Source organism: Helianthus annuus, chromosome 8, assembly GCF_002127325.2.
Source record: "Helianthus annuus cultivar XRQ/B chromosome 8, HanXRQr2.0-SUNRISE, whole genome shotgun sequence".
In the NCBI taxonomy this organism is placed as follows: domain Eukaryota; kingdom Viridiplantae; phylum Streptophyta; class Magnoliopsida; order Asterales; family Asteraceae; genus Helianthus; species Helianthus annuus.
Genome location: NC_035440.2, coordinates 64,824,335 through 64,846,267, shown reverse-complemented (window position 1 = coordinate 64,846,267; position 21,933 = coordinate 64,824,335). Strand labels below are relative to the sequence as shown.

At 38.8% G+C, this 21,933-nt stretch overlaps 1 long non-coding RNA gene across 10 annotated transcripts; it reads left to right on the top strand.

The window, feature by feature from the left end:
- Positions 1 to 18,013: 18,013 nt before the first annotated feature.
- On the top strand, positions 18,014 to 21,509 carry LOC110872960. 10 transcript variants are annotated; one of them, XR_004864943.1, is made up of 7 exons: positions 18,014 to 18,162; positions 18,248 to 18,368; positions 18,657 to 18,693; positions 19,259 to 19,498; positions 19,635 to 20,329; positions 20,536 to 20,662; positions 21,267 to 21,509. It is a non-coding gene; the product is annotated as an uncharacterized LOC110872960 (long non-coding RNA). The 10 variants fall into 10 exon arrangements; XR_002554805.2 differs by having other exon boundaries at positions 18,033 to 18,368; positions 19,635 to 20,077; positions 20,187 to 20,329; XR_004864942.1 differs by having other exon boundaries at positions 19,635 to 20,662.
- The last annotated feature ends 424 nt before the right edge of the window (positions 21,510 to 21,933 follow it).

Here is a 21,933-nt window from a genome sequence, read left to right as displayed (position 1 = left end):
ATCCTTATATGAAACTTGGGAAAGGTTCAAGGAGCTATTACGCAAGTGTCCCCATCACGGCCTCGCAATATGGCAACAAGTATCCACTTTCTACAATGGGTTGTTGCCACATACTAGGCAGACACTTGATTCTAGCTCCGGGGGACTTTTAGGTAATCGTCGCCCACACGAAATATATAATCAGATTGAGGAAATTGCTCAAACCAATTTTCAGTGGCACACTCCCCGGGGAAATAAATCTATCGCCCCGGGCGCCCATAAGGTAGACGAAAACACCTCTTTACAAGCCCAAATCGAGGCCCTTTCTTCAAAAATAAAAAAATTAGAAATGACCAAAACAGTCTCGGTCATGGCTTGTGAAGGGTGTGGTGGGTCACATGAAAATTGGAGTTGCCTGAAAGAAACGGACGATCAACAAGAAATGGTAAACTACATTGATAATAGACCTAGGCCGTCGGGTCCTCCAACGGGGACCTACAACCAAGGATGGCGAAACCACCCAAACCTTGGTTGGAGGGAGCCCGGCAATAGTAGTAACCAACAACCGCAACGAACAAACTTTCAGCAATCAAGAAATGAGTCACAAAATTTCACTCAACAAAGTGGAAGAGAGAGGCTCGAAGATACCATATCTCGCCTTGTCTCCGACACTGATAAGAAAAATTCGGAAAGATTCCTACAATTAGAATCAAATTTTAGGAATCAACAAGCTAGCATTCAAAACATAGAAAAACAAATAAATCAACTAGCTCAAAATTTTTCCGAAAGACCACAAGGCGCATTACCTAGCAATACCGAAACCAACCCAAAGGCGCAAGTTCACCTCATCACACTACGAAACCGCACCGTAGGTCCTGCAGAAGTACCTCCAGCAACGGAAGAATCAACGCCAACACATCTGCAGGAGAAGGACACTCCCCCATCAACAGAGCCTACCAAGGCCTCTCGAGTTCCGTACCCCGGTAGGTTAATTCGTCAAAAAACCAATGAGCAATTCGCAAAATTCGAGAGTTTGCTCAAACAATTGCATGTCAATATTCCTTTTATCGAAGTCCTAACCCAAATGCCCAAATACTCTAAATTTATGAGGGACTTCCTTACACATAAAAAGAAAATTGAAAATTTGCAATTAGTTAATTTAGGCGAAGAATGCTCTGCCCTCGTACTCAATAAACTACCACAAAAGAAGATCGATCCCGGAAGTTTCACAATTCCATGCTCAATAGGGGAATCACCCGTTCGCAATGCCTTGGCCGACTTAGGAGCTAGCATTAACCTCATGCCCTCTTCAATGTTCAAAAGGCTTGACTTGGGAACCACGAGCCCCACAAAAATAAGCATACAACTCGCTGATCGATCGGTCAAATTCCCGCAAGGTGTCATCGAAAATGTCTTGGTAAGGGTAAGCAGATTTGTTTATCCTGTTGACTTTGTCATACTCGACATGGAAGAAGACACCGAGGTCCCCCTTATTCTATGGAGACCCTTCCTTGCCACCGCACAAGCAGTGGTGGACATGAATGACGGGACACTAACTTTGAGATATGGGGACGATGAGGTAAAATTTGGAGTTGGGAAGAGAATAGAGGATGACGACCCGGTCCACTACATGAAGGTTATTGATTCAAGCTTGGATGCCGCTCTCCGACGGTGTAACTTGGGAGGCAAGGCACCCCAATCAAAAGACGTGTGACCGGGAATCGGGTCTAGCCAAAGACCCTTATAAACGTGGCGCACCACGGAGGCATTCCGCGGACCTATCCTTAGTTTAGTTTAATCTTTTAGTTTTTGCAGAATAAAATGGACTCGTGGTGGTAATGGATGAAAAAGGGAACGAGAAAAAAATGGAACCATGCAGAAGAACAGAACAAACCGACAAAAATCTCCATAACAGAAGGCTCCACACGGGCCGTGCCCAACCAACACGGCCCCGTGCTGAGCCCCCTGCAGGAAATCACCCAGTTCAGGTAACTGGACACGGGCCGTGTTCAGCGGACACGCCCCCGTGTCCAGGCTTCTGTTTCACTTCTATAATTTTTGTTACTGGCACTTGACCACGGGGCCGTGCCCGGTCAACACGGGGCCGTGTCCAGAGTGCCAGTAACACAAATCTTTGTTTTTAAACACACTTTTACATATTCTAATCAACCAAAAACTTTATTTTTGGACACATTGAGGACAATGTGTAATTTAAGTGTGGGGGGGATGCTAAAACCTTGAAATTTTGCAAAATCCTAAAACAAGCCTTACACAAAACTCTATTGGAACCGCTAAACACCCCAAATTTTTTTCAAAAAACTTTTTCATTTTTTTTATTTACTTGTCTTAGTTTAAGTTGGGAATAACAAGTTATAAAAGGGTTATATATATTTTTTTATTTTACAACCGATAGCGTCGTGATAAAAAGAACTAACATAAGAAAATTATGAAACGGTATAACAAGTCTAGCTAAAATTCGATTATATATGCTTGGTCACATTAAAAACCCATTCCCACAAAAGTGAGTTTTGAGCCTTTATTGAGCATAAAAATATACATATTTAGATTAAATGCTCATTTTTCGTTTCTTGTGTGAATAGCCGCTCGGTCTTTACAAATCTAGAACTTGCCACGACGATACATTCCCGGTCCTTACCAACTTAAACCCAAGTAAGTAAATGATGGAGGCATTAGGACTAACTATTTTTCTTTCAAAACCATTATTTTTCATTTTTTTTACCTACCCAAAATCCCCCTAGAAAAACCCCTTTGAGCCTAAACCTTTCATTTCATTACCCCCAAAACAATTTTTTTTACCCACCAAAAACCTTTTTCATTTTTTTCACCCTTATTTTAGTAACAAGCTCGGTTTTTCATAAACATACCCTCTACGTGACGAAAAAAAAAAATATGAGTAATGAAGTCAAAAGCAAACAAAAGCTACAAAAGCTTGTTTGGAGAAATACTTCAAAAATAAATGTCACTAAAAAAAAAGGGTATGAAAACCGACACTTGTTACGATTTTCGCCCTTTTTACTAACCACTAACCAACCACCCACCTTTAAACCCAAGCCTTCACCCCAAAAGTCCTCTTGATATTTACAAAGGTAAAAAGTTAAAAAGGAGGAGGATTGATCGCTTGGCAAGCCTATGGAAAACGTAAGTCCGTGCCGCTCTCGAGCGATTCACTTAAATATACACCTTCGGCCGAGTGTTGAGTGATCTCCCGTGAGGTATGTGAACTTGTATATAAATGGAATTTTAATAAGTCATGTTATACCAAAATAAGTAGTTTATCTTATGAAAAGTTCAAAATAAATCATGATGAATAGGATTGTAAATAAAATAAAAATAAAACCTATAAAAACCTTGGATTCCCGACACTCTAGGACAAGCTAAAAAACTTCTCTTCTACCTATTCCATTTGGGAGTGTAAGCCACATTAAAAGAGTTTTGCTTGAGGACAAGCAAAAGTTCAAGTGTGGGGGTATTTGATGTGTGTAAAATGCAACATATAAAACACATCAATTAAGGCATAAAACTAACCCTTTTTAAGTACTAATGTTGGAAAAAGAGTGTTTTTGTCTTCCTTTTGTATTTTCAGGATGAAATGAGCTCAAAATCACAAAAGAAGCAAAAAGACCACTAATTCTACCATAAATACAAGAAAAGGAACAAAAGTGGACTGCCCGGACCCTCAACGGCACCTCCCAAAACAAAGAGAAGAAAACAGAGTCTGAACACGCCCCGTGTCCAGCGAACACGGGGGCGTGCCCAGGAAGCAGCAGAAAAGACAAACCAGTAGAAGCTTCCATTGCTCACCACGGGGCCGTGCCCAGCGGGCACGGGGGCGTGTTGAAAGTACAGCAGGCGCATTAATTGTAATTCGCAATTACAATTAATGAAGAGAGAGAGTGTCAGACGGGCACGGGGCCGTGTCCAGTGGACACGGGGCCGTGTCCAGCGTTCTGTCCAGCCTATAAATAGAGGAGCTTGGTTTCATTCTCCCTCATCCCTTGGCACACCACCTCTCTCACACCTCATCCACCACCCACCACCACCATAACACCATCATCCACCACCATCATCCATTGTCCATCGTAGAGTGTGTGAGTCGTCTCGGGATCCAAGATTGATCGTAAGAGTTCTTGACAATCAAGGCCATGTTTGCCTAAGTCTCTTACATCACTTGGTGAAGACAAGTGTTTAGTATAATACTTTTTATTTTTAATCTTTTGCACTTTTTATTTGGTTTTGTATTAATGACTTTAATAACTAGTTACTTATGTTGAAGGTGATCTTTCCTTATCGTTTGTCCGTGGTGTCTTGGCATTATTTTACTGTCTATATAAAATAAAAGATTTTCACCATTCATATCTCCACGGTCTATATGGAGATATGTTGGCTACCTGGTCGGGGGTTAAGGGAACGGTTTGGTAAAGGTCTTGCCCTTGTTCAGCGTTTAGAGGTCCTGCTTGGGACCTGGGTCAAATTTAGTAGGATCTCCTTCAATGCCCATAGGTATTGGATGGCGGGGATCCAAACTCTTTGACCCCCTCATAAGTTAACTACTATTAATACTATAACCCGGCTATTTAGGACTGTATCCCTGCTGACTCAGACTACTTAGCCGAGGGTAACGTCACCGCCAAAAGCGGGGCCTACCATAATTTGCATTAATAACTTAATTCATTATCTTTCAATAATCCGACCCTTTAGGATTGTATCCTTGCTGACTCAAACTACTGGGTTGAGGGTAACGTCGCCTTCAAAAGAGGGGCCTACTACAATAACTAAGATAATCTCTTAAACAAGTGCAAAAGTGCGAAAATAATCAAAGGTTATACTAATACACGTGTCGGATCCAAGTGATTCATCTTGTCTATCTGTTTTTATTTTATTTTATTTTTCAGCATTTAGTTAGTTTTTATTTTTCTTAGTTTAAAACATTTTTCTAACTTTTTGATTTGGTTAGACGTTGAGGATAAACCGGTATTAAAAGCTCTTGTGTCCTTGGACGACCTCGGTATCTTACCAACACTATACTACGTCCACGATGGGTGCACTTGCCCATATGTGTGTTTAGTGTTAGTGAATATCGTGTTTTATAAATTTAAAACTTGGTTAAAAGTGTAAAAAGTGCTTAATTATTTATTAAAAACATATACACACTGACACGCATCAGACGCAGACATCTGCACTCGTGGCATTGGTGAACGAATGGGATTTCAACTTTTCTGCATTCATTTTTGACAACATGAAGAAGATGCTTGAAGATCCAAAGAAGAAGATATTTATGTTGTACCCAAGATTCATCTAGATGATTCTTGATTAAAAACACCCAGAGTTAGTCAAGGGCCTAAACTACATCAACTTGAAGCCAATGGGGCCAGGATGCTTCGAGAATGCATACAGAAACAAAAGGGCAAAGCATCACAATTTTGAAGCAAAGTTTGATCTTGAAAAGCACGGCAGATTTGCTGATATTGTGCCTGCAACTCCTGTTGCCCCAGTTCCTCCTCAGATAAACGCACAGATTGCTGAAGAACACAATGTGCAGCTTATGCAACAACTGGCTGGCAATGAAGATGAGGTTGAAGTACTTGGTTTAGAATCAGAAACAAGCTCCAGTGAAGAAGAAACTGATTTCGAAAGCGAGGTGGAGGTAGTTATGTCTAAGAAGGAAGAGGAAGTAGTTAGAAAGCCGGTGCCAATGACTGCTGAGAACTTGGCAACATTACTTTTAAGTTTGCAGGGTGGTGATGGACACCCTCCATCTGTCCCCACCACTGGTGTTCAAGATGCTGCTGCAACAACTTCAGAAGTTGAAACTGAAATTAAAGCGATTACTGACGACGCTGAAGAAGCAGCTAGAAAGAAACAAAGAACCGACACTGCACCTGATCATGACCTTTCTGGCCCATCAACTAATCCTGAGCCCACTCCATCTATTTACCCACTGCCCGATCCACAATATGAAGATGCATCAAAGAAGACAAGCACAAAAGAACCTGATCTGTATGACTTCAACTTTGATTTTGAATATACACCCTCACAGCCAGGTGGTTCGAGTGGTGTTAGAGTTGAAGTAGGAACTTCCAGTGGAGCAGGAAATACTTAGCATGATGAAGCAGCGTTTCGTTATGCAACCGAGAAAAGACAAGTCTTTGAAAGTGACAGCGACAGTGATGAAGATGCTTACGTCACAAGATTGAAAAGACGTGTGGTTGTATTAGAACAAGATGCAGAGTTGAAGAATGCTCAAATTTCATCTCTTCAACAAGATGCTGCTCCGAAGGAAGCTCAGATCTCCTCACTTCAGTCACAAATCTCAAGCAGAGATCTAACAATAGATCAGCTGCAAGGTGATTTGGGAATGCTGATGTCTACTGTATATGATCTGAAGGCGAAGTTGTAGAAAAAGTTTGGGAAGTAGTTTGCTAACAAGGACGATGAACAATTTTATGTTGGCAGAACATAACAAACTCCTGAACAAAGAGCAGCAGCACGTGCAGCAGCAGAGGCAGATCATGAAGCTGCACTAGAAGCTTATCTGGCTGCCAAGCCAAAGAAAAGAAGCAGCAAGCCTAAGAAAAAGAAAAAGAAACAAAGTAACAAACAACTATTGGTGATGAAGAATCAGGATCTGAATCCCCTTGATAAGAACTTTCAATTGAAGGATCAGCAGAAAGGCCTGACAGACTTGTAATGGAATTGGGATCTTCTCACTATGATGAAGTTGGGAACAAATCTGAGGTTGCTTGCTGGAGGTATGAGCATGACAAAGAGATGTGGTTGGTTATACGAAAGAGTGGTCATCGAGAATATTATGGCAAGGAAAGTCAATTTGAGTCATGGACAAAAATTGATTTGAAGAACCTATTGCGTGCCCCTTATTACGATCCAGATCTGAATCAGAAAGGCAGAGGTTGGGCATTCCACTCAAGACTAGAGAGGGAAGTAAAGACAAACTGTACAACAATGAAAACAGCTGAGCCCACAGTTGTAAGAAATCCTGGAGTCTGTGACCCTCATACTAAGCGCACCATCAGATCTGTGATTTGGCCTGCAACTGACAAGGATAAGATAATTCCAATTGCAAAGAAATTTGAAAAGGGAATACAGAAGAACTTCAAGTACTGGGCTTATGATCCAAAAATGGCTGAAGCTGTTATTGTCATTAAAGAACAATTAGTCAGGATTCCTAACTCTTATGACCTGATGAGTTTTCATGAAGAAGATGTTTTGATTTTCACCAATCATCAAATCCGCACCAACGAAAAATATGAAGAATGTGCGAAGGCTTGGACAAGCGCTGCTGCTAACATACTGATGCATCATCTAATTGCTCCTGATCAAGAGAATGAACAAGGCGGTCCTCAAGTTTGATGCAGCTACTGATCCAGTAAACCTAGAGGGAGATTGTTAGACCCTGGAAGGTTTATGGTCCCCACCACTGGTGTTCAAGATGCTGCTGCAACAACTTCAGAAGTTGAAACTGAAATTGAAGGGATTACTGACGACGCTGAAGAAGCAGCTAGAAAAAAACAAAGAACCGACACTGCACCTGATCATGACCTTTCTAGCCCATCTACTAATCCTGAGCCCACTCCATCTATTTACCCACTGCCCGATCCATAATCTGAAGATGCATCAAACAAGACAAGCACAGAAGAACCTGATCTGTATGACTTCAACTTTGATTTTGAATCTACACCTTCACAGCCAGGTGGTTCGAGTGGTGTTACAGTTGAAGCAGGAACTTCCAGTGGAGCAGGAAATACCTAGCATGATGAACCAGAGTTTCCTTATGCAACCGAGAAAAGACAAGTCTTTGAAAGTGACAACGACAGTGATGAAGATGCTTACGTCAAAAGATTCAAAAGACGTGTGGTTGTATTAGAACAAGATGCAGAGTTGAAGAATGCTCAAATTACATCTCTTCAACAAGATGTTGCTCTGAAGGAAGCTCAGATCTCCTCACTTCAGTCACAAATCTCAAGCAGAGATCTAACAATAGATCAGCTACAAGGTGATTTGGGAATGCTGATGTCTACTGTATATGATCTGAAGGCGAAGTTGGAGAATAAGTTTGGGAATGAGTTTTCTGACAAGGACGATGAACAATTTTATGTTGGCAGAACATAACAAACTCCTGAACAAAGAGCAACAACTCATGCAGCAGTAGAGGCAGAACGTGAAGTTGCACTAGTGTGACATCTGTGTTTGTATAATCGTTCTACAGACTTTGAACAATACAATATTAATAAAACAGTGTCTTTTGATCCCAACGTTTGTCATTTATGTTTGATTTCATGCACGTGTTGATTTTTGATCGATTTTGAACTCTTTATCGCTTTCTGGGAAGCTATACGCAAACTGGTGCGTAAACACGATCAGTTTAACGCAACAAACACTCCGGAACAGCAACATAAACTTAACATACCTTAAACAACCTTTACATAACTTAGAAATAAGTTTTGAAGGCTTTGGTGTGGCAAAAACAAGTTTATTCGCTCTCAGGGACTATTTGCGTCAACTTGCAAAAGTCTGCCGTTTCGTAAGACAACGTACAGTCCGGAACTTGATCATAAGTTAAACATACCATATATAACCTAAACATGGCTTAGAAATAAGCTTTGATAGGTTCGGTGTGCAAAAACATGCTTATATGATCTTACAGGGACTAAAAGTGTCAAAAACGGCGTAAGTTTGCATTTTCGCGCATATCTTACGTTCTGAATACATCCGGACACCCAAAAATTTATGTATTTATTAAAATATTTTATTTTAGTGATTAGCATGATAAAATTCCATTCGTCGCTTAATTTAGATCGTTTTTGCGTTCATTACGACTTCCGTCGTAATTAACCGAACAATGCGATCGTACGACCAAACGAACCGACTTCCGTCGTTTTTGCAACGGAACTAATTTTAGGTATCAAAACACTTTCTTTTGATACCAAATCAGTAGGTTAAACATGTTTTGACATGTTTAACTCGACACTATTAGTTTAGTGCTTGTTTAGGGTCGTAAGGTAAGCGGTCTAAACAATCGCTTAGACTTCCGAACCCGACCCGTTTGGTCGATCTTTAGGATCCGACCAAGCTTGGTTAGTGATCATAGTTGCATAGGGAATAACCTCAGAGGTTATACCTTATGATCACATAGGATTGGTTAGTCATATGCTTGTTAGCTTGTATGCCCATAGGAAATGACCAAAATGCCCTTTTGAAGCATAAATCCATATTTTGACTATGTGAACATATTTTTGACTTGTAATCTGATTTAGTAACGTGTTTAGGGATAATTGGGCATGTAAGACTTGACATAGCACATAGATTACCATCCGAACATAGTTTTACGCTAACGACGCCTTATAGTAGCTTATGTTACCATAATGTGTCGAAACGGGTCAAAAGCACTTAGGTAGACTTTCCAATCAGAATGTAGGGCCTATTAAATCATACCATATGAGTTCAATTACTCATTTGATTTATAGAACCTCATTCTATCCTATCTCCCGATTTAGGAGCTGATTTATTAACATAGTTACCTATACTAGGTGCCGGTTGATTCCGTGATACTTGGAGCTTAAATTGGTCTTATTCTCAAGACTAATTAGCAATCCCAAGTGAGTACATAGTTCCCCTCTTTTACCATTTTCAAATATTTTAGGGTGATACACATGTACATACGTGTTACTTTCGTGCATTTCATGCTTTTATGACATAAACATGCTAGTTTCACCTAGTACACTTATAGTACATGCTTTCAATTGAGTTTTGCTATGTATGTCAAGCATGCTAGCGCATTGATTTGTTACACATTTGTTGCATATGTTTACTTAGCATATGTACACATTGTTTTACATGACATTTCTGAGATGTATGTTTACTCAGCATGCTAGCACATCGTTTTACATGAACATTTCTACTAGGCATGTTTACTTAGCATTCCTAGTACATGGTTTTCACATGCTACATTGGTTATGACATTTGGTGTGTTAAATCGGGACAATAATACATTCATTAACATTGATCACGCCGCTCGGACTTATGTAATGGTACCATAGGAATTGACACCTCCCGTTTCCGACTTCCTAGGTTTGTTTGAAAGTTGGGAATGACAGAATCCGACTACATAATTTAGATAAACCTTTAATTCATTTAAGGGTTTGTCGCCACAGTCGCAAGGCTTGAATGTATGCGATTAACATCACTGCATAAATGTTTGTAATCATAAAGCATTGTTTTTCTGCAAAACATAACATTTGATTTAAACTTAGGTTTATTCAAAAACATTGTTTTGTACATTTTCTATGGGGTTGAGTAGCTTCTAGTTATTCACCATACATGATATTTGTTTCACATTGGCATCATCATATAGTTTAAGTAGATGATTTCCTACTTGTTATGCATTTCATTGGTTATACATGATACATGTTATACATGACATTTAACATGGTTTCCACATGAACATTTTGACATTGAACATTACATTTTGGTTGGTTATTGATAAGTGACTTATGTAACGGGGCTATGTGTTATATGATAAAAGCATGGTGGATACGCCGCTGGTACTTCCTATATATAAGTGCTTTTATCGTATCATACATTGTTGCGTTATCTAAATCACTTGGGCAAGACATGAAACATTTTATACAAAAACAAGACATTGTTTTACAAAGTACACATTTTATCCAAATTCATTTTTACTTGGTTATTCATTTAACCATGCATTTTCCTTTCATTATCATTTGATTTTCATATCGATTTTCACATGGTTTTACAAAGGAAAACATTTTACAAGGTTCATGACTACATTTTATTAAACACTTCTTTCAAATACAAGTCATGAATCTGCATAAACAAAACCTATGTATCTCACAGACATTTTTATGCTGACGTACCTATTTTTACATGTGTTTTCAGGTGCTAATGCATGATGGTGTTTTTGCTTCACTTAGGCGGACTAGGGCCTTAGTGACTTAAAAGACAATTAGTTGTGTTTGATTTGTTGAACTCTAAGACAATGTAAACTTAAATCTTAATAATACATAACTTTAATTGCCATGGTTGTTGAAACAATAATTCTGTCGCATTCACTCCCCGGCGTTTCCGCCGCGGTTTGTTGTTTTGACGCGGCCGGGGTGTGACAACTAGAAGCTTATCTGGATGGCAAGCCAAAGAAAAGAAGCAGCAAGCCTAAGAAAAAGAAAAAAAAACAAAGTAACAAACAACTATTGGTGATGAAGAATCAGGATCTGAATCCCCTTGATGAGAACATTCAGTTGAAGGATCCGACAGAAAGGCCTGACAGACTTGTAATGGAATTGGGATCTTCTCACTATGATGAAGTTGGGAACAAATCTAAGGTTGCTTGCTGGAGGTATGAGCATGACAAAGAGATGTGGTTGGTCACACGAAAGAGTGGTCATCGAGAATATTATGGCAAGGAAAGTCAATTTGAGTCATGGACAAAAATTGATTTGAAGAACCTATTGCGTGCCCCTTATTACGATCCAGATCTGAAGCAGAAAGGCAGAGGTTGGGCATTCCACTCAAGACTCGAGAGGGAAGTAAAGACAAACTTTGCAACAATGAAAACAGCTGAGCCCACAGTTGTAATAAATCCTGGAGTCTGTGACCCTCATACTAAGCGCACTATCAGATCTGTGATTTGGCCTGCAACTGACAAGGAGAAGATAATTCCAATTGCAAAGAAATTTGAAAAGGGAATACTGAAGAACTTCAAGTTCTGGGCTTATGATCCAAAAATGGCTGAAGCTGTTATTGTCATTAAAGAACAATCAGTCAGGATTCCTAACTCTTATGACCTGATGAGTTTTCATGAAGAAGATGTTCTGATTCTCACCAATCATCAAATCCGCACCAACGAAAGATATGAAGAATGTGCGAAGGCTTGGACAAGCGCTGCTGCTAACATACTGATGCATCATCAATTTGCTCCTGATCAAGAGAATGAACAAGGCGGTCCTCAAGTTTGATGCAGCTACTGATCCAGTAAACCTAGAGGGAGATTGTTAGACCCTGGAAGGTTTATGGTCCCCACCACTGGTGTTCAAGATGCTGCTGCAACAACTTCAGAAGTTGAAACTGAAATTGAAGCGATTATTGATGACGCTGAAGAAGCAGCTAGAAAGAAACAAAGAACCGACACTGCACCTGATCATGACCTTTCTGACCCATCAACTAATCCTAAGCCCACTCCATCTATTTATCCACTGCCCGGTCCACAATATGAAGATGCATCAAAGTAGACAAGCACAGAAGAACCTAATATGTATGACTTCAACTTCAACTTTGATTTTTGAATCTACTCCCTCACAGCCAGGTGGTTCGAGTGGTGTTAGAGTTGAAGCAGGAACTTCCAGTAAAGCAAGAAATACTTAGCATGATGAAACAGCGTTTCGTTATGCAACCGAGAAAAGACAAGTCTTTGAAAGTGACAACGACAGTGATGAAGATGCTTACGTCACAAGATTGAAAAGACGCGTGGTTGTATTAGAACAAGATGCAGAGTTGAAGAATCCTCAAATTTCATCTCTTCAACAAGATGCTGCTCCGAAGGAAGCTCAGATCTCCTCACTTCAGTCACAAATCTCAAGCAGAGATCTAACAATAGATCAGCTGCAAGGTGATTTGGGAATGCTGATGTCTACTGTATATGATCTGAAGGCAAAGTTGGAGAAAAAGTTTGGGAATGAGTTTGCTGACAAGGACGATGAACAATTTTATGTTGGCAGAACATAACAAACTCCTGAACAAAGAGCAGCAGCTCATGCAGCAGCAGAGGCAGAACATGAAGCTGCACTAGAAGCTTATCTGGCTGCCAAGCCAAAGAAAAGAAGCAGCAAGCCTAAGAAAAAGAAAAAGAAACAAAATAACAAACAACTATTGGTGATGAAGAATCAGGATCTGAATCCCCTTAATGAGAACTTTCAGTTGAAGGATCAGACAGAAAGGCCTGACAGACTTGTAATGGAATTGGGATCTTCTCACTATGATGAAGTTGGGAACAAATCTGAGGTTGCTTGCTGGAGGTATGAGCATGACAAAGAGATGTGGTTGGTCACACGAAAGAGTGGTCATCGAGAATATTATGGCAAGGAAAGTCAATTTGAGTCATGGACAAAAATTGATTTGAAGAACCTATTGCGTGCCCCTTATTACGATCCAGATCTGAATCAGAAAGGCAGAGGTTGGGCACTCCACTCAAGACTCGAAAGGGAAGTAAAGACAAACTTTGCAACAATGAAAACAGCTGAGCCCACAGTTGTAAGAAATCCTGGAGTCTGTGACCCTCATACTAAGCGCGCCTTCAGATCTGTGATTTGGCCTGCAACTGACAAGGAGAAGATAACTCCAATTGCAAAGAAATTTGAAACGGGAATACTGAAGAACTTCAAGTTCTGGGCTTATGATCCAAAAATGGCTGAAGCTGTTATTGTCATTAAAGAACAACCAGTCAGGATTCCTAACTCTTATGACCTGATGAGTTTTCATGAAGAAGATGTTCTGATTCTCACCAATCATCAAATCCGCACCAATGAAAAATATGAAGAATGTGCGAAGGCTTGGACAAGCGCTGCTGCTAACATAGTGATGCATCATCTATGTGCTCCGGATCAAGAAAATGAACAAGGCGGTCCTTAAGTTTGATGCAACTACTGATCTAGTAAACCTAGAGGGAGATTGTTAGACCCTGGAAGGTTTATGGATAATTAGCTAAGTGGATTAATAGGCATTATGGGTTATGGTTGTATTTGGGCTTTTTGGGTAAGTTGGGCCTAGGGTTTAGGGAGCCTCCTCCCTCAACACTTACTATAAATAGAGAGGTTATGTCATTAGGAGTATGGTTGGTGACATTAGCTATCTTGTATTAGACATCATCATATGTATGCAAGGTTGAAGTAATCATCAATCAAGAATCTTTCTTTTCATCTCCTTTGTTATTTCATAGCTTGTTTGTGTGATTCCGCCACCATTCAAGCTAGCACGATATCATTGTGATCTCGTTACGGTACTTACACGTTCTTCTCAGGCTAGATCTGCCATTGATCGAGTTTCACCTCCACTTACCACCCACGGATGTCCTACAATTATTTAGAAACAACAATCTTATGCATCTACAAAACCATAACTATATATAGAATTTCAAATTCCCCAAATTTTAAGACTTACTGTAACGACTGTAAAACAAAAAAAAATAACAAAACTTATAATAAAAACAAAAAATCAACAAAGTTAATGTAACTACTGTAGTTAGCAATATGCGTTTTAATAATAATAATAATAATAATAATAATAATAATAATAATAATAATAATAATAATAATAATAATATCAAGAGTAAATTGTCATTTTAGTCCCTGAGATTTGACCAAAATTACCACTTTAGTCTATATAGTTTTTTTTGTCATTTTAGTCCAAATAGTTTTTTTCCCTGTCATTTTAGTCCCTGGCTTTTGCTATTTTTTGCCATTTTCATCGAGCACCACCTCCCACCACCCACCCAATCACAACCTTCTATCATCGCCACCACCTGCCTACACCGTCACCACCCACCCATCCCCCACCACCATCACCACCCACCATTTCCACCACCACCGGCTACTTTTCCGCCACCCACGTCATCAACCAACACCACCGTTTTCATCGTAAAACCAACAACCACCGCCATCAACTTCACTGTAAACCGGCACAACACCATCCCCATATCGCAACTGCAAAAAATATATGGTTTGAGCAAAATTCACCTAAGTTAACTAAATTTTTTTAACTAAAATAACAAAAGTCAATGACTAAAATGGCAGAAAACAAAACCATTTAAACTAAAATGGTAAGAAAAAAACTATTTGAACTAAAGTGACAATTTTAATAAATCTCAAGAACTAAAATGGAAATTTATTCAAATATCAACCAGTTTCAAATTATTTGGCATGTTATTGGGCAGTGGTGCAAATACCGAGCTCCATATGCTTTTTGCTTTAGGGATGTGTTGGACTTTTAGACTACATGGTATGGTGATGGACCATCCTTGGAGGATGATCCGCCACGTAGGCGACACATCATAGTCCTCACTAAGATGGTCCATCCTCCAAAACTAGAAGGCATGGTAGGATGATCCTAGTCATAGTCCTTCAACACTTTTTATGTTTTTTTTATTTTTTTTATTATTTTATTTTTTTTAACATTTGACAAATATACTAATAAAATATTTTCATTAATATTAAACACACATTACATAAATATTAAAAAAAAAACATAAACTTAAAAAAAAAGACTTAATAAAAATAAACATAAAGTTAAATAATTTGATGCTTTTTCATGATGTCGTTTTGTAGTTTTTTCAACATCGAACGTTTCGGCTCGGGTTCGTTCTCGACATTCATCATCATTATTTCCCATTCCTTAAGCCGAATTTTTTCATCGGAGATTCGGATTTTCTCATTCGACAATCGGACCTTTTCTTTTAACTTCTCGTCCGATGCACGACTTTTTTCTTCGACGGCCCGCTCCTTCGCCTTCGACTTTTGGGCCGATATGTCGTTGTACACTTTTAGGTGTTCCATAAACTCAACCATGTTCGGGTCCACCGTTTCCTTTCCTTTTCCCTTGGCCCGCTCCTTTTTTGTTTTGTCTCGGCCCGGTGGACGCTCGGGTTCACGTACGTTATACTCGTCTTCGTCATAGTCGGCGTCATCATTTAAGTTAATGTGACACCTCGCGTCCGATCCACCGGCGCTTAAACTACCCGTTTCCGATGTTTTTTGGCGTTTCGCCATCGCCACCTCGTTAGGAATGGGCGCCCATTTTGGGTCGTTTTTTAGAACCATCCACGCGCGAACGTGAGGAAAGTTGGAACCATGATTATTTTGCTTATACTTTTCCAATGCCATTTTGAACACATCTTCGTCGTTCCACCCGCTACGACGGTCACTTGTATATAACTTGTTATACTCCTCGCAAAACCGATTAACGGCCGAGTTCAATTTTCGCCACTTCGAGGAAACCGAGTCGATATCTCTATACGGGCCTTGGTCCATCATGGCGAGAAACTTGATCAATACCTTGGACCAAAACCCGTCATCCGGTTGGTTATTACCTATAAAAAAACAAACAAATAAAAGTAAATAAACAAAACAAACTTACTGTTTTGAAAAAAAAATTAAAAAATTAAAACTGTTTAACCTAATTAAAAACTAAACTTAAAAACTATTAAATTTAAACCAAAAAAAAACTATAACACTTAAATATAAACCTACTGTGAAGAAATAAAAAATTAAAAAAAGTAAACTTTATAAATTTAAACTTTAAAAAATGTAAACTTTAAAAAGATGTAAACTTTAAAAAAATACGAACCTTTTACCGGGTTGTCGGAAGTGCCAATGAAAGCCTTGGCTAAGGCTTCTTCTTCGATTGGGGTCCATTTTATCGCCTTCGGTTTCGACGCTTGATCACCCGCAACTTGTTTCCCTTTGTTTCGTTTTCCTTTCCCTTTAGGCGGTTGGGTTTCGGGCACAATCTCCACATCGTCTTCGGGTTCGGATTGAACGGGGGGTGTGGGGATCGGTTGGGGTTGAACGGGGGGTGTGGGGATCGGTTGAGGTTGAACGGGTGGAAAGTTCCAAGCACCCCGCATCATCATTTGTTGAAGAGCTTGATTTTGGGACGTTTGAGTGAATTGGTTGGGTGAATGTTGGAATGAAGCAAACGCGTTCGACGAAAATTGGGAGAATTGGTTCGGTTCTAGCGTTGGATAATATCCCGGAACCGAAAAAACATTTGGTTGGGTCGGATTGTTGGGAGTATTCGGGTTGTTCGAAGGAGTGTTGGGAGTATCCGGGTTGTTGAACGGATCCATGAAAATTATGTGGAAGAAGGTTGAGAGTATAGTGGAAGAGAGTGTAAAAATTATAGGAGAAAGTGATGAATTGTGGAGGTTAATTTGGTGTTTAATAGTGAAAATGGATGTAAAATTTATATAATTTAATAATATAGCCGTTTGGCTTTTTTCAAAATTTGGAAATTTTTTTTTTTTTTTTAATGTAACGGTCATATTTTAAAGGGGGGGCCCACAACATTTGCTTCGTCGCCAACGTCTAACTTCAGACGGAGAGGACGGGGACGTATGGGGGCGGCACGGTGTTTGGACCGTCGCCGACCCGCGACGGGCCGGGGCCGACCCCCATACCGTATAGCCTTATAAATGGGCTCCAGGAGGTAAGAAGAAAAGAAAGGCATTCCAAGCCATAACTTTGATAACCATCTGGTGCATTTAGAAACAAAGGAATGAGATAGTCTATGGTGGGTCACAACTGTCCGTAGCTAGTGTGGTTGAGGAGATAAAATCTAGGAGCTTTTTCTGGGTCAGAATTCGAGCAAAGGAGTTAAACATCACATGGGATGCCTGGAAGAAATTTGATGTGTTTTAATTTTTAATTCCCTGTTGAGGAGTTTGGCTGCTTGGTGGAGAGCCATGCTTGGTGTATACATATTGTGTGTGATTGTAATTTTGGTGCTAGCATCTAGCTAGATTTAATAAAATTTATATTGGCCGTTAAAAAAAAAAGAAAAAAACAAGTTCAACCATTTTGTTAAATACAAGGGAACACAGGGGGCATGTAGGTCAATAAAAGACCACCGACACCAGATAGTAACAAGCTTCTAGATTTGTCGTTCAGAAAAAAAGTACATGCTTCTAGATCCCTCTATCCATCTTTTCTTCTCCGTAACGTTAGGAGCCATCTTTTGTTTGAAAACGAGTACAACACTTTATGCGTATTTTAAAGAAAACAATACAAAAAAGTATGGTTACTTAATAAAGTATTTATCTATATAACTATATAAAGCATCTCCTATGTCTACAAATGTAATTTCCTATCATAATTTTAAGATGGCATACCAAAAGTTAGAAAAAATTCCTATATTTTTACAATTTTCTTCCTTTTTTGCCCCTATTCTCACACACACAAAATCATTTTCTTACCTGCCCTCAAAAAAATAAAATAAAAAACCCAACAGAATAGACGTCCTCATAATCAAACCCCCTCTAATCATATTGCCACATTCAATAAGGAATTCCAAAGATCTTGCTCATTATTTTTCTCTTCTCAAAACGTCAGTCAAGTGCCGATTCCATCCCACCCCTGTTAAGTTGTGTTCCAGCGTCTTGAGTTTTCATTTTCCTTTCATGCTCCCCAGATACTAAACTCGATCTAGGTTGTTTTGTTTGTTGCAGGAGGCAAGGTTAAGCAGGTGAACGACCAGGTCTCGGTGGTCTGCAAGGGAGGTGATGATGGTGGTTGTTCTGCTTCTTCAATTCAAAATACACAATAAAGACAAGATTCTATTCTTTTACTGTAAGTTTAATATGCCCCTTTCAATTGAGGCATGGTTGAATCCAATTGAAACCAATGGTTAACCCATTATTTAGGGAAGTTTATCATGTTAGGGTTCGACATCATTTGGGGAATTTTAGGATCATCGTCAGTCGTTTAGGGTTCGAGAATCAAAACCCCTAAATGTTAGAAGTCATTCGTTCAGGGTTATAATCGTTCCTTCAAAGACACCTTCAATTGGGCTGTCTGGTTCTTAGTTGTGTACATCTTCATTTTTAAATTTAATTGTTATGCTTTGATTTGTTTCAGGCCGATGCACTTCGATGCGAACAAGAACGTGGTTCTGGTTAGTTTCTCTTTTATTTAGAGCTTGAGAAATGTAGTAGCATGTATGTAGGGGTGTTAAAAAGCTCTTTGTAACCGGCTGAGCCGACTAAACCGAAGCAAGTCGACCGGTTTGAAACTTATTATTTATCTTTTTTTTTCACTTTTAAGTTTGTGGTTATGTGTATGTATCTTAATTATTGATCATCTTTATCAATTTAACTTTTTGATACAAACCAAGGATATTGAAAAGAAAATACCCATCCAAATTGCCGAAACTAAACTGGTAAAACAGCCGGTCTAGCCGACCCTTTCAATCCGGCTGGTCTGGTTTGTTGTTTACTTGTTTTTCGAAACAATAGTTGGTAGTCTAGCCTAGAGTTTTTCATTATAACCGGCTGAAGTGGACCAAGCAACCTTAGTAGTATGATGAAGATGCTTTTTTGGAATCAAACAATACCTATATTTTAAAAGGAGATGTTCTTGATTTAGTGTTCACATTGGGCTATGTATTAATATTGTGGAAGTATGATAACAGTATGAACTATGTATGTGTTAGATTGGTGTAAAGTTTTGTTCTTGCTCAGGAAATAAAGAAAAGTGATGATTCTGAAGAGACATTGCTTGAAAACAAAAGGCTTGTGGTGGAGGCAGTAGAAAAGCTGGTAAAACGGAAGAAGAGATATTGATTCACATGTTTCAACTATTTAAATTGAATGTCAAAGGATGAGCCAACCGCACTTGATATAAAAAAGGACCCTGAAAGCATGTGAGATGATGAAGATTGTATAAAAGATTCATGGGAAGATGAAGATGAACCCTCTCTGGTACAATTTATATGCTATGTAATGATTTGAAAATCTCGCTTCGAACTGCCTGTTCTTCTAAATTCGAGTATGCTTAAATTGAAAAATATTCTTTATGTGATGTTACAATATTTTTCCTTCATGTATCCGCCACCAGTGGTAGCACCTCCTGTTGTGAAGGCCCTAAAGAAGTCAACAGTCAAACCGGCTCCAAGAAAAAGGGATACCTGTTGTTGAAGTAGCAAAAGAGGTGCCATTAAATCCTTAAACAAGCTTTGTATTTCAGGCTCGAGCTCGGGCTCAATAACTAAATGAATATGGAAGTATAAATGGCTTCATAAAGTTTTGGATTTAATATGTTGATCGACTGTGCTCAGCGACTGTGGTTTCTTGACACATACACTGGAGGATACAGAGTTCATCGCGATATAAAGGTAACTAAGCCATTTAATGTTGCTTTTTCTAATAGTCTGTGGTGATTTTACTGTTTAGATTTCGGCAGCCTCACGCAACTCGAACTGGGTTCGTTGTTACGATCATTAGGCCTTACACCGAGCCCTGATCAACTGGATGCATTGATACAGAAAGCGGATACTAATAGTAATGGTTTTGTGCATTGATATTGTATTATCTTGCACTACACATTTGGATAATTGAGTTTCTCATAATACCATTTAATATTATGTGCAACTAACAATTACGTGAACAGGTACTCAGTAGAGTTTTCGACCAGTCGGAAACCGCAAATGCTCTACTTGGTTGGCCATAATTTGGTTGTTTTGCGTCAGTTTGTTTTGTCCCTTCGTAACTTGGCAAGGGTTTGATCCGTATAGGGATTGTCGGATCCAACTGGTATAACACTTGATCCACTAATTTAATGCATTGACCCATATAAGTTGGTTAATTCTTGGATCGTTCCACTAAAAAAGTTGTCTTCATAATTTCTTGCAATATTTCTACCCGCCATATTGTTTCTCTTGGCTTCTCTCTTTGTTGTATGAGATTTTGTGCTTACATATGAAATACAAATTATGCAAGTGACTGTTGAGTGTTGGCAGACAGGTGCAGGCAACAAAGATTATGGGAGTCATAAAGGCGATTATTTTCTCTGGATCAAAACAAGGGCGGGATATGCAGATCTGGAATGGGATAAATGGAGAACTTTAATTTCAGCAATTTCCCGATGTAATTCTTATCTTTAATTTTTTTTTTTTTGTATTGTACTGCTATATGCCTGAGCATCTTCCTCAGGCCTACTCTTGTTTCGTATAAAATCGCCTTTTTCTCAAAAAAAATAAAAACTTTAAGAAAGTGATTTGGTTTATGACAACAATGTTTAAAGAGTAAAGATATGATAAAGTTGATTTCATCATAACGTTTTTTTTTTTTTATTATTAATTTGAAGATGGTTAGTTTTTTTTATTTAACTTGAGTGGTTTAATTGGTATATTCTAAGCCAAGTTCAACTCGATGTGGCATATTCAAAGATTTAACTTGACCGGTTAATGGTTGGAAAGACAACCGTTGTGGTTGCGCATTGGTTATCCACTATACAAAAAGTTGATTCGGTAGCGGTTATTCAAAGATTTCGATGATTGTTATAGTAATATTTTATTAATCATAAATAATGCATTAGTTATATTAAGGATTTGTAAAACAAAATGGACAAAAAAGTGTTTGCGTTCAATCCGACCTTACCCGGTTCGTGTTGACTGTCACAAAATTAATTTTTTCAACTTAACCAGTTTTGACCCGTTACTATTTACTAAATCTTCTTTCTTTATTGCAGGTGGAACAGAATATTGGGTTTGTGCAGAAGAAAAGGGATGATGTGGCATTTTTAGTTTTTCACCGAAAGACCATGAGTCTGTTGATCAATTTTCACTTAAGAACTTTTTTTTTTTACAGTAATTCTTATGTATTAGCTTTGTGTTTTAACCACTTCACACAACACAACATTTGATGACATTTTTCATGATAGTTTAACCATGGACTGGTCAAAACGCCCGAAAGCATTATCTTTTCAAACTAATTTTACATATATACACACACAACGTATATATGATTTTTTTAACATTTATAGGTTTGAATTATGTTCTCGGCCCATACTGTCGACTCCGCCGCAACGCGCGGGTTTCCCACTAGTTATTTATTATATGTCAAGACTGGAATTATTAAATATTTAATCAACAAATTCAGGTTATAATAAGCTAACTTTATTCGTAATGATTAATGCCCCTTAATGGGCATTTTCCGTCACATCAATATTATAACGGCCCTTAAAAATTGTGTAATGGTTAACGTCCCTTAATACCCTCATTTCATCATTACTTTCGAATTTTGTTTTCCTCATTGTGCATTAGTGTAGAAATACTCCTCCATGCTCTTATAAAGCCCGCATGAGTAGTATTGAGGGCATTATCAAGCTACTTTCACACCTATATAATACCCATTAC